This window comes from Conger conger, chromosome 7 (genome assembly GCF_963514075.1).
Source record: "Conger conger chromosome 7, fConCon1.1, whole genome shotgun sequence".
Classification (NCBI taxonomy): domain Eukaryota; kingdom Metazoa; phylum Chordata; class Actinopteri; order Anguilliformes; family Congridae; genus Conger; species Conger conger.
In genome coordinates, this window is record NC_083766.1 from 16,493,128 (window position 1) to 16,503,007 (window position 9,880).

Consider the following 9,880-nt stretch of genomic DNA (forward strand, 5'->3'; position numbering starts at 1 on the left):
GGATTCAAAATGTGTTGACTTTATTCTGGAAGGTGATTCATTTTAACTGCTACAAAGTCAGTGAATATTTGTTGTGTTATCTCTTTTGAATGAGATACCTACATTACTGTGGGTTTGCCAGATGACATCCAATCCTGCTACCCCCGACATCAGATGAAAATCAAATATCATAGTCAAAGCTAAGGAACCAATCTGATATTTTAACTCTCAAAGAGATGAGTGATTCAAGCATATTAGGAGTGGGTACTAAGAGGATTAGAATGTGGAAACGAATATGGGGTTTAATCCAGTCACACTTAACCCTTTCAAGCTGCCCAATCTGCCACACACAAACAAAGATTCTCTGCTTGTTCTTTAATGTCGACCAGTGCTAAAGTTGGCCCAAACTCCCCCTGCAACAAAGTGGATAATGGAGTAATCTGGCCAGTGTTTGATTAAAGCCTGCTGCCCGGTGACAGTGGAGTCTGGTTCTCAGTTCCCCTTAGTGCTGTCTTAGAGTTCTTTAATCTAGGGGCTGTCATTAGGACTTTAAAGGTCTGCATGTACCCAGCGCAGAATGGCTTAGCATGCTGTGGTTGAGGAAAGCATTAAATCTTTCATTACTACCAAGGTCACTGCTCTGTTGATAGTAGGCTGTAGTCAGAAATTGGAAGGGGGGGAGGGCACTTGGACATTCTGGATGAAGACCTCTTGTCAACCCACATTTCCTCAAGGGCAGGACTCCACCTACACATAATACATAACTAGGCCCTTTTTTTTTTTTTGACGTACCAGCAGAGTAGTTGTTTTACATAGCAGCAGAGTAGCAAAGGTGATCCAAGAGGAGTATTGTAGCTTTGATGTACCAGAAGAGAGCAACTCTGGCCCTGTGGTGGCATGTTCACAGTTATGCCGTTACATTTGCAGTACCTAGAGGGCATGGCTTAGAAACCCATGAAAAAACTGAACCTTCAAGTCCTGTCTGCATGAACACACAAGTCATCCAAAGTCAGCTACAGAGAAAAAGCAGGTGTCAATCTCAATTATTGCCAAACTGCCACCACTTGGAACACTTAATTAATCACCAATTAAGCTGACAAATGAAGCTGAAGGTATAGTTAGGCTGGCATCATATCTAATTGCTTCTATCAAATGAGGAATTGACGCTGTGTCACCTTTGACTCGTGTGCTTTGCATCATATAAACAGATCAAATAGTCTTGAGTAGTAAGGTCCAAGAGCATTTTTATGTTCGGAGTCCTCTCAGAGCAAATAACAGTTTGGCAGTCACGGGGAAATAAGTGATTTGAATTCATTTTCTTTTTTTTCCTGGGCATTGCCTGGGTGCACCATATAAATCAGCAGTTGTGTGACATGTAAGCAATTTATAACTTTGTACTTAATTATGTGTCTCTAGCACAGAAATCATGGGCACACAGTACTGTGAATAATTTAAAATTTTAATTTATCAGCGGTGCAGAGATGATTGTTTTTCATAATTATTTCGAAGCTAAGTTTAAACCTAGCATTTTCAATGATAGCACTGACAATGAATGCCCTGACAGCCATGATATTACCCCCAAAGCAATATTAACAATATAATTCCTGGTTAAAAATGTAGCTTTTTGTTCAGCCAATATGCAGCCAGTTTAAGACAAGCTGAATTTTATATGTCATTAGAAAGGGAGATATCAATGAGACACCATACTTCCATAGCTAGATAGCTAGATACAGTGGGGGAAATAAGTATTTGACACGTCAACAATTATTTTATTAAACAGATTTTCAACACAAGACGGTCTTTAAATCTTGAAGATTCTGGAAGGGCTACTGATGAATCCTGATCTTCAGTTCCTTTTACAGATTTTCTACATATGCAGAGCCATTTCTCCTCCAAACATGGCGCGTCATATTGATGCCCAAAAGTTCGATTTTTGTCTCGTCTGACCAGACTACATTCTCCCAGTAATCAACACACATGTTCTGTAGCAAACTTCAAACAAGCTTGAACATGCCTTTTCATGTCTTCTGGGGTAAGCGCAAATGGAGACCGTGGTGGTGCATTGCCTATTGTTTTCTTTGTGACAACTGAACCTGCTGCTTCCAGGTCTTATTGGAGCTCTATTCGACTGGTCCTAAGCTCTTGGACTACTCTTCTGATTCCCCGGTCGGAAATCTTGCGAGGAGCTCCTGTGTGTGGCCGGTCGATGGTCGAGCGATGTTCCTTCCACTGACGGATAATGGCCCCAATGCTGCCTATAGGAACATTTAGGAGTTGCGAAATCCGTCAATAACCAGTTCAATTTCTATGCTGCTCAACAATCTTGTCACAAAGGTCTTGGGAGAACTTTTTTTCCTTTACCCATCATGAGATGCCTCTTGCGTGACAGCTTGGTGATAAATTATTTGTTTACTTGTATTCAGAGGTAGGTAACTCCTGTTTCAAACAGTGGAAGTGCTAACCATGTACTTACTCCACCAACATGCACTAACACAGCTGATTCTCATTAGCACAAGTCGGAGAACTAAACTAATTAGTGGAATCAGCTGTGTTCAATACTTTTTTCCTGTTTCATTCCATTTTATTGCACATAACCTTTTTTATGGTTTGGAATGTTACAATTCCTTTAGCCGTGTAGTTTTATTCTGTTAATACCAATGTCTGGTCTAAATCTCATGTGAATAGCTGCATTGGAAATACACTCACCGAGCACTTTATTAGGAACATTTTTACTTAATCACATGAATAAGTAGGTGTAATAATCTATTCAGCCAATTCTGTGGCAGAAGTGCAATGCATAGTCATGTAGATACAGGTCAGCAGCTTCAGGTAGTGTTCACATCAACCATCAGAATTGGGAAAAAATTTGACCTAAGTGACTTTGACTGTGGAATCTCGGCTGACGTGCTGATCTCCTGGGATTTTCACACACACTACTCTCTAGAGTTTGCAAAGAATGGTGCAAAAAAACAAAAAAAAAAATCCAGTGAGCAGCAGTTCTGCAGACAGAAACACCTTGTTAATAAGAGACGTCAGAGGAGAATGGCCAGACTGGTCAAAGCTGACAGGAAGGTGACAATAATGCAAATAACTATACATTACAACAGTGGTATGCTCTAAGTGGATAGGCTACAGCAGTAGAAGTCTAATAAATACCCAATAAAGTGCTTGGTGAGTGTATGTTTAATAAAATAATTGTTGATGTGTCATACTTATTTCCCCCATTTTATGTTACACTAGCTAGACATGCATTTTCATTTGGCTCACCATGTACTGCAATGTAACAAGATTTGTGTTAGCTAGATATGTCTTCATTTGGCTCACTGTGTACTGGAGTATAATGACATTTACATCAGCACATATTTTGGCAGAAAAATGAATCCTACCATTTGCCGATTTGTTGTATGAAATGCATCACATCTTTTTATTTATTTTTTCCTGATTTTTCCCTTTTTCTCCCAATTTGGTAGCCAATTGTACCTCGTCTGATTCAATTGGAGGTAGTTGTATTAGATGTACCACTCGTACCCCGTCCCTCGGCGGCCCGAATGAGAGCGACATGCCTTCTTCAAGCCGTCTCGTCTCGTGCCCGTTGCCGTGATTCCGAGGCGCCCGAGGTGCTTATTGTGCGGCGATCTAATAACCCTGCCAAGTCCCTCCCTCTGGAGCAGCGAGCCAATTATTGCTGCCCCACGTGAGCTGGCCAAACTTGGCTTTTTGGCAGGACCAAGAATCAAACCCCGGTCCCCGGTGTGCAACTGCAGCAAACTGCAACCGCAAGTCTGCTGCGTCTTAGCCTGTTGCACCACTGCGGCTCTATGCATCACATCTTTTGATCAGGTTCCTACATAAATGACTATACCACTCAGTCTTTTACTAATTTGGATATCAATGTAATGGCCAAACTAACATGTAAACCTGACCTACCTGACCATAACTTCATCACCTTTGAGTATGACTGTATTGTGTTTGACTTTCAATTTGTGCCTAGCCATTTGCTAATTGAATTTTGATAATTGTCTTGTCCTATTTAACTTAACCCTTTTTGGGTTTTTTACCCCAGTGGATTAACTTGTGCTTGCCTCTGTTCGCCCACCCTATCTTGTTCACAACTGGTGGGTCAGAAATTCATATTAGGGCACCCACTGAATATAAATACACTTCTGTGTGTAGGAAAGCGTACCACTCAATAAACATACAAGTTTAATGTAATGTTAATTACAGAGTATTAGATTCTGTGGTTAAATACCCTGGCAACACGCTTGAGAGCTACATTAGGAGCAACTGCTTTGTCATCAGTGACATTACTGATGGATGCCTTCTATTTACTTTGAATCTCATTACAACCGTGGTTACAATGTTGCACACAAACACAAAAAATGGATACAAAACCAAAATGACTGAAGGCAATGAGAACAACAGTCGATTTACTGACTGCCTAAATTAATGCACTTTGTGATGTGTTCGTTGGTTGCAATGGTGATTTCACCAATGCAAAATGAGTAGGAGAAAGATCCCAGATTTCAACTCTCATGTTGCAACTTTGTGAGTATTGACAACTGACCTTTTAAGATAAGGTTAACCCCAAGTTTTTAATATAATTTAATATAATTATATTTCCTAAAGTAGGACCTATATCTACATTCTGAATCTCACAAGAAATTATATTCAGTCAGCGATAGAAAATATATACTCAGTCAAATAACAATAGTAGTAACAGGCAACATGTAATAGTGGTTCATGAACATATAAATGTTAACGTGATCACGATATATGATCATGTGTTAATGTACAGCTGAGTGTGTCCTCGCACTTGAGGTGTACCAGCTGAGAATATTGGTCTGCTATCACAGTAAACTCAGACAGGTTCAACACCTGACTAACAATGATTAGAGCAGTCATGTGTCAGGACCCTTACAGAAGATCAATATTCAGTCAAGTCATTACTTGCACCAACATCCCTCTGCATCAAAAACAGTTGAACTGACTGAAAGACTGAAAAAGACTGATATGGACGGATATAATGAATGTATATGAAGAGCATAAAACAATCATGATGGTAAAAGTAACACCATTGCTGCCAACAACACCAGGGATGTGGGCTGGCAAAAACAAATAAGTGTAAATATGTTTGCTTCGTAGCTTATTTACCTTACCACTCCGAGCAAATAAATCAACACACTAATTGTCCTACTTTTTGTCAATTACGAATCATAAAATTAGAAAATGGCTCAGACGTGCCAAATCTATGTTGAAATTGCCAATGTCAACTCTAGACCTATTTTGTTGCTTTCTTGTGTATGAACTAATGATGCATAGACACCAGGCTGGCCAGGAAACGGCTCAGCAGCCAATTGTCCAATTACTTTAACTTACCTAAAATGGGGGGAGCTATGTATAAAAAGGGCAGTAATGCCCACACAAACTTGGTTATTTTGTGCATATTTATCAAGGGTGCCAATAATTCTGGATCTGGATATACACTTAGTGAGCACTTTAATAGTTATTCATTAGACTTATTTCTTTGACTTATTGGTCTTCTGCTGCTGTAGCCTATCAACTTAAAGGTTTGATGTGTTGTGTGTTCAGAGATGATCTTCTGCATATGGCTGTTGTAATGTGTGGTTATTTGTGTTACCATCACCTTTCTGTCAGCTTTGACCAGTCTGGCCCTTCTCCTCAGAGCTCTCTCATTAACAAGGCGTTTCTGCCCGGAGAACTGCTGTTCACTGGATGTTTTTTGTTTTTCACACCATTCTATGCAAACTATAGAGACTGTTGTGCGTGAAAATCACAAGAGATCAGCAGTTTCTGAGATATTCAAACAACCCTGTCTGGCACCAACAATCATTCCACAGTTAATGTCACTTAGATCACATTTATTTCCCTTTCTGACATTTGGTCTGAACAACAGCTGAACTTCTTCACCACATCTACATGCTTTTATGCATTTAGTTGCTGCCATATGCTTGGCTGATTAAATATTTGCATTAAGAAGCTGGTGTAAAGCTCTAGCCAATAAAGTGTATATAGGATAGAATAATAATCATGCAATTTCAGATATGCCCTCTAGTCAATAAAGACTGTGATACAGAAATGTAAATGAATAAATAACTAAATAAAACGATGCAGCTTCCTTCGGGAGGCTGCATCAAAGGACATAGTATAAGCCATAAACCAACAGCTAGAAGCTGGAATTCACACTTTGAGACTTCACCAAAACAAACTGCACCTACAGTATTACCACCTTAAAACAACATGCTCTTACTATAGCACAAAATAAGTTCCATAATGTGAGATCCCCTCAAGCATAGGGAGGACTGATTAGTGTGTTCAGCTGAACAATAGTGTCCATTTTGTAGAAGACTGCTCACATTATTGTGTTTTATATTACTGGCAAATTCTTGTGTACTATTGTGTAATTTTGTCATCCTACTTCCTCCAAAATTCCATTCATTTTTAAATATTATTTTAATTTGGAAAACATAAACAGAGAGAGAGAGAAATAAATAAAATGGTGTCTGAACCAGGGAATGACATACTAGATTTGATTCACGAACATTGGTTAAAATGTAAGTATGGTGCATCCGGCATTCGATATATTTCATCAGCTGATATACGTATACTGGAAGAAGCATCAGTAGTACTAATAGTCCTACATGCCATTCCCTTGTTGTTGTCATTATTGTAGCATGATTTTATTTTACGTACTGTAGGTTTCTCTTGATGAAATATTATTGCCTATTTGTTCTCAGAGTAGAGCCAATGTTCAGTTCAATAACATTTCCTATTTTTATTTAGTGCTGCGCAGCTGTTGCTTTGATATCAACATCAATTTAAAAGTGAAGGCAAGCTACAATATGAAACACTAGGCTTACAGGTGTAGTTTCAGTGCAGTAATGAGGTTATCTATTATTATGTGTAAAATCTTGATAAGAATGTACAATAATGAGCACAGAAACCTCAAGCTTACCGCCTTGAGGACAAAAAAGAAATAAACAAAAAGCAATTTTCTCTTCAGTCATGAGAAATCAATCCTCAAGACAAATTTAATTTAATTTCACTTGAATGCAAAATACATAGCATACATATTATGGGATACATGCATATTAGTGAGTCGATAGTGATTTTTAAAAACGTTAATGTATTTGTTTAAGATTTTTTGTTTATTAGATTGTTCTGTTATACCAATTCATTTGACTGCTAATTGGATTGTTAATTGAGTCTGTAGGTTGCACTGCTGTTGTTTTTCCTCCTTTGTCCATGTTGTTTTTGTTCTTGAAGATGTTTGATTTGTGTGTATGCAAGAAGTATACTTGCTTAGGGAAGGCTCATTTCTCATACTGTAGACTAGCAGCTGATATCAACACTGAGAAAACACTCACAGAAATGGCATCTGGGAAATTATCATTATGCACAGACCTCTGGAGAATAAATCACATTAAGCCAAATCTTCTTTTGTCATATATAAAAGGACAATAATTACATAAAATACAGTATGTATCAAATTACTATTCATTTGGTTTGCTGCCACTGTAAATAAATAGTATTGAAGTGCATTACTGCCTTGCCTTGACAATTTTATCATGCTCGTGTTTGATGGTGCATTATTTGTACTTTTAACTGATGTTCTGTGTTTAAACTAGAACATACTGTATATACTGTACCTATCGATATATACTCGCCCCATTCCTCATGTTTTGAGGTCTGCCATCATGTTCTAGGCCATTTCACTTACTTAATCTCTAGATCAACTTTTATGATTGCTGCAGTCACCACTCCTATCCTGAAATATACCAGCCTTAGTTCAAATACCCTCAGTAATTATCCTCCTGTCTACAACCTCCCAATTATAGCCAAAATATTGAAGCGTGTGGTCGCATTCCAATTACAAAAATTAATGTCCAGCTATAATCTTTTCAAGCCCCTCCAATCTGGAAAATGCCCTTGTCAAGGTAATGAATGATTTATGAACATCCTTTGATGATGGCCCTTTAAAATTCATCCTCATTCTAATACACCTCAGTGGAGCCTTCGACCATATTTTAAGACAGAACTACACTCCCTCTACTGTATGTCTCTGGCACCCTACTAAAATGCTAATACTCTTACCTGACCAACCCTTCATGTCCCTGCATGGCCAAGTGGCTCTGACCAGGCAGATGTGATCTGGGAGGTCTCTGTACTTGGCCCTTTTCTCCTTCTCTTCACTGCCTGCCTTATCCTGCTAACCTTCTTATGTTAAGTTTCAGGCCCTGCTGCTGTAAGGGCAAACAGATATACTTCCACCCGAAACCCTCTTACGGAACAAATCAAATATAGTTTATTCACAAATATTTGGTGGTCCATAACAACCTCAAACTCAACTGCAAAAAGGCAGATCCATCCTGAATGACCCGAAATATCTGAAATTGCGCCCCATGTCAATGGTAACTTTGCCATCCTCTGGTCATTAGTATGTAATTTACTTATCTGGATTTGGCAGGAAACATCAGACTAACATCAACAACCTCCTCCCATGCCATTATAATTGAAAGGCCATCTGTAATGTTTCTGTATTTGTTCTGTATGTTTTCATGTTTATTCTTGTTTATCATTAATTTCTCATAGTACCTGGTTTATGTTTTCCCATTACAGTTCTCTATTGTCCTCCACTGTTATGTCTACGTCTGAATGTTTATCAGTCTAGTCACTCCCCTGTCTGCGTGCCCCACTATTCGGGTGGTTACGGTAGTTTTCGGGGTTCAACATTTTTCCTAAACTCGCGATTCTTACTTCCTGCTTTTTCTTGATAGTTAAATGTTGTAAAGCACGATTCTTACTAACTACTACTAATCTAGGTTTTGTACAGTACTAATCCGATTAATACACTTACTGTCTGTCTAACTAACTAACTAACAATCACTTTTATTGGGTAGTTTAGAAATATTCACGTAACTAACTCATTAACGCTATCTCTTAGTATTTCTGCACTGTTCTATAACTCCGCCTCCCTATGCTATCCCTGATTACTCGTTTAGTGTTAAGTGTTCGCACCTGTCTCTAACTATCACTACGTCTTCTAACTATGCAAATGTCTACTCCCTAATCCGGAGCCGTATGTTTTACATGTTTTGTTTCGTGCATCCAGTCCGCGTTTTCGTCTCCCTCCCATTATTATGTTATTACCCTATTGTGTTTCCCCACCTGTTGTCCATTTGTTTAGCCCACCTTTTCCTCTGCCCCGCCTAGATTGTCACCTTCCCTCTTGTATTTAAACCTCAGTCTCAGTATGCTTCGTTGTCAGAACGTTGATCTTGATAAGTGCCGATTGATTGTAAGCCATGTTATAGAGATTCTTGAAAGACACCCCTTTGCCTTGACTTCGACTTTGCTTTTGCCCTGCTGTACCTTCGCCCTGTGATTTTCTGGATTTTGACCTCTCGCTTGTTTTTTCGACCATTCTTTTGCTTTTCGTTTTTGGCTGTGTATTGGATCTCTTGGCTTGTGACTACTGGACATTAAAACTACTCTTTTGGATTATCCTGTGGTCTGCGTCTGGGTTCCCTGCACCGTACATAACACCATCATTGCTAACTGAAAAATGCTCAATTTTTTTTGTGTAAGGATTCTTTGTTTTTTCCTCACATTTTTGGTGCGGTGGAATTTAACAATGTGAATTCTGATAGCATGTCAGGTGTAAATTCAGGAAGCTCCTCAGCAACTTGGAGAGTTGGAGACCCATTTAGTGAAAGGGCAAACCCAAAAATAATGAAATCTCCAAAAAAAATTATGAGATGGACAACATGCATAGCAGCATTTTGGTATGGCTCACCCATTCTATTATCAAGTTATTAACGTTTACTAGTGTGAATTTACTGTCCTGAATGAAAATTCAAGCAGTGACAGCCATACATTGTTT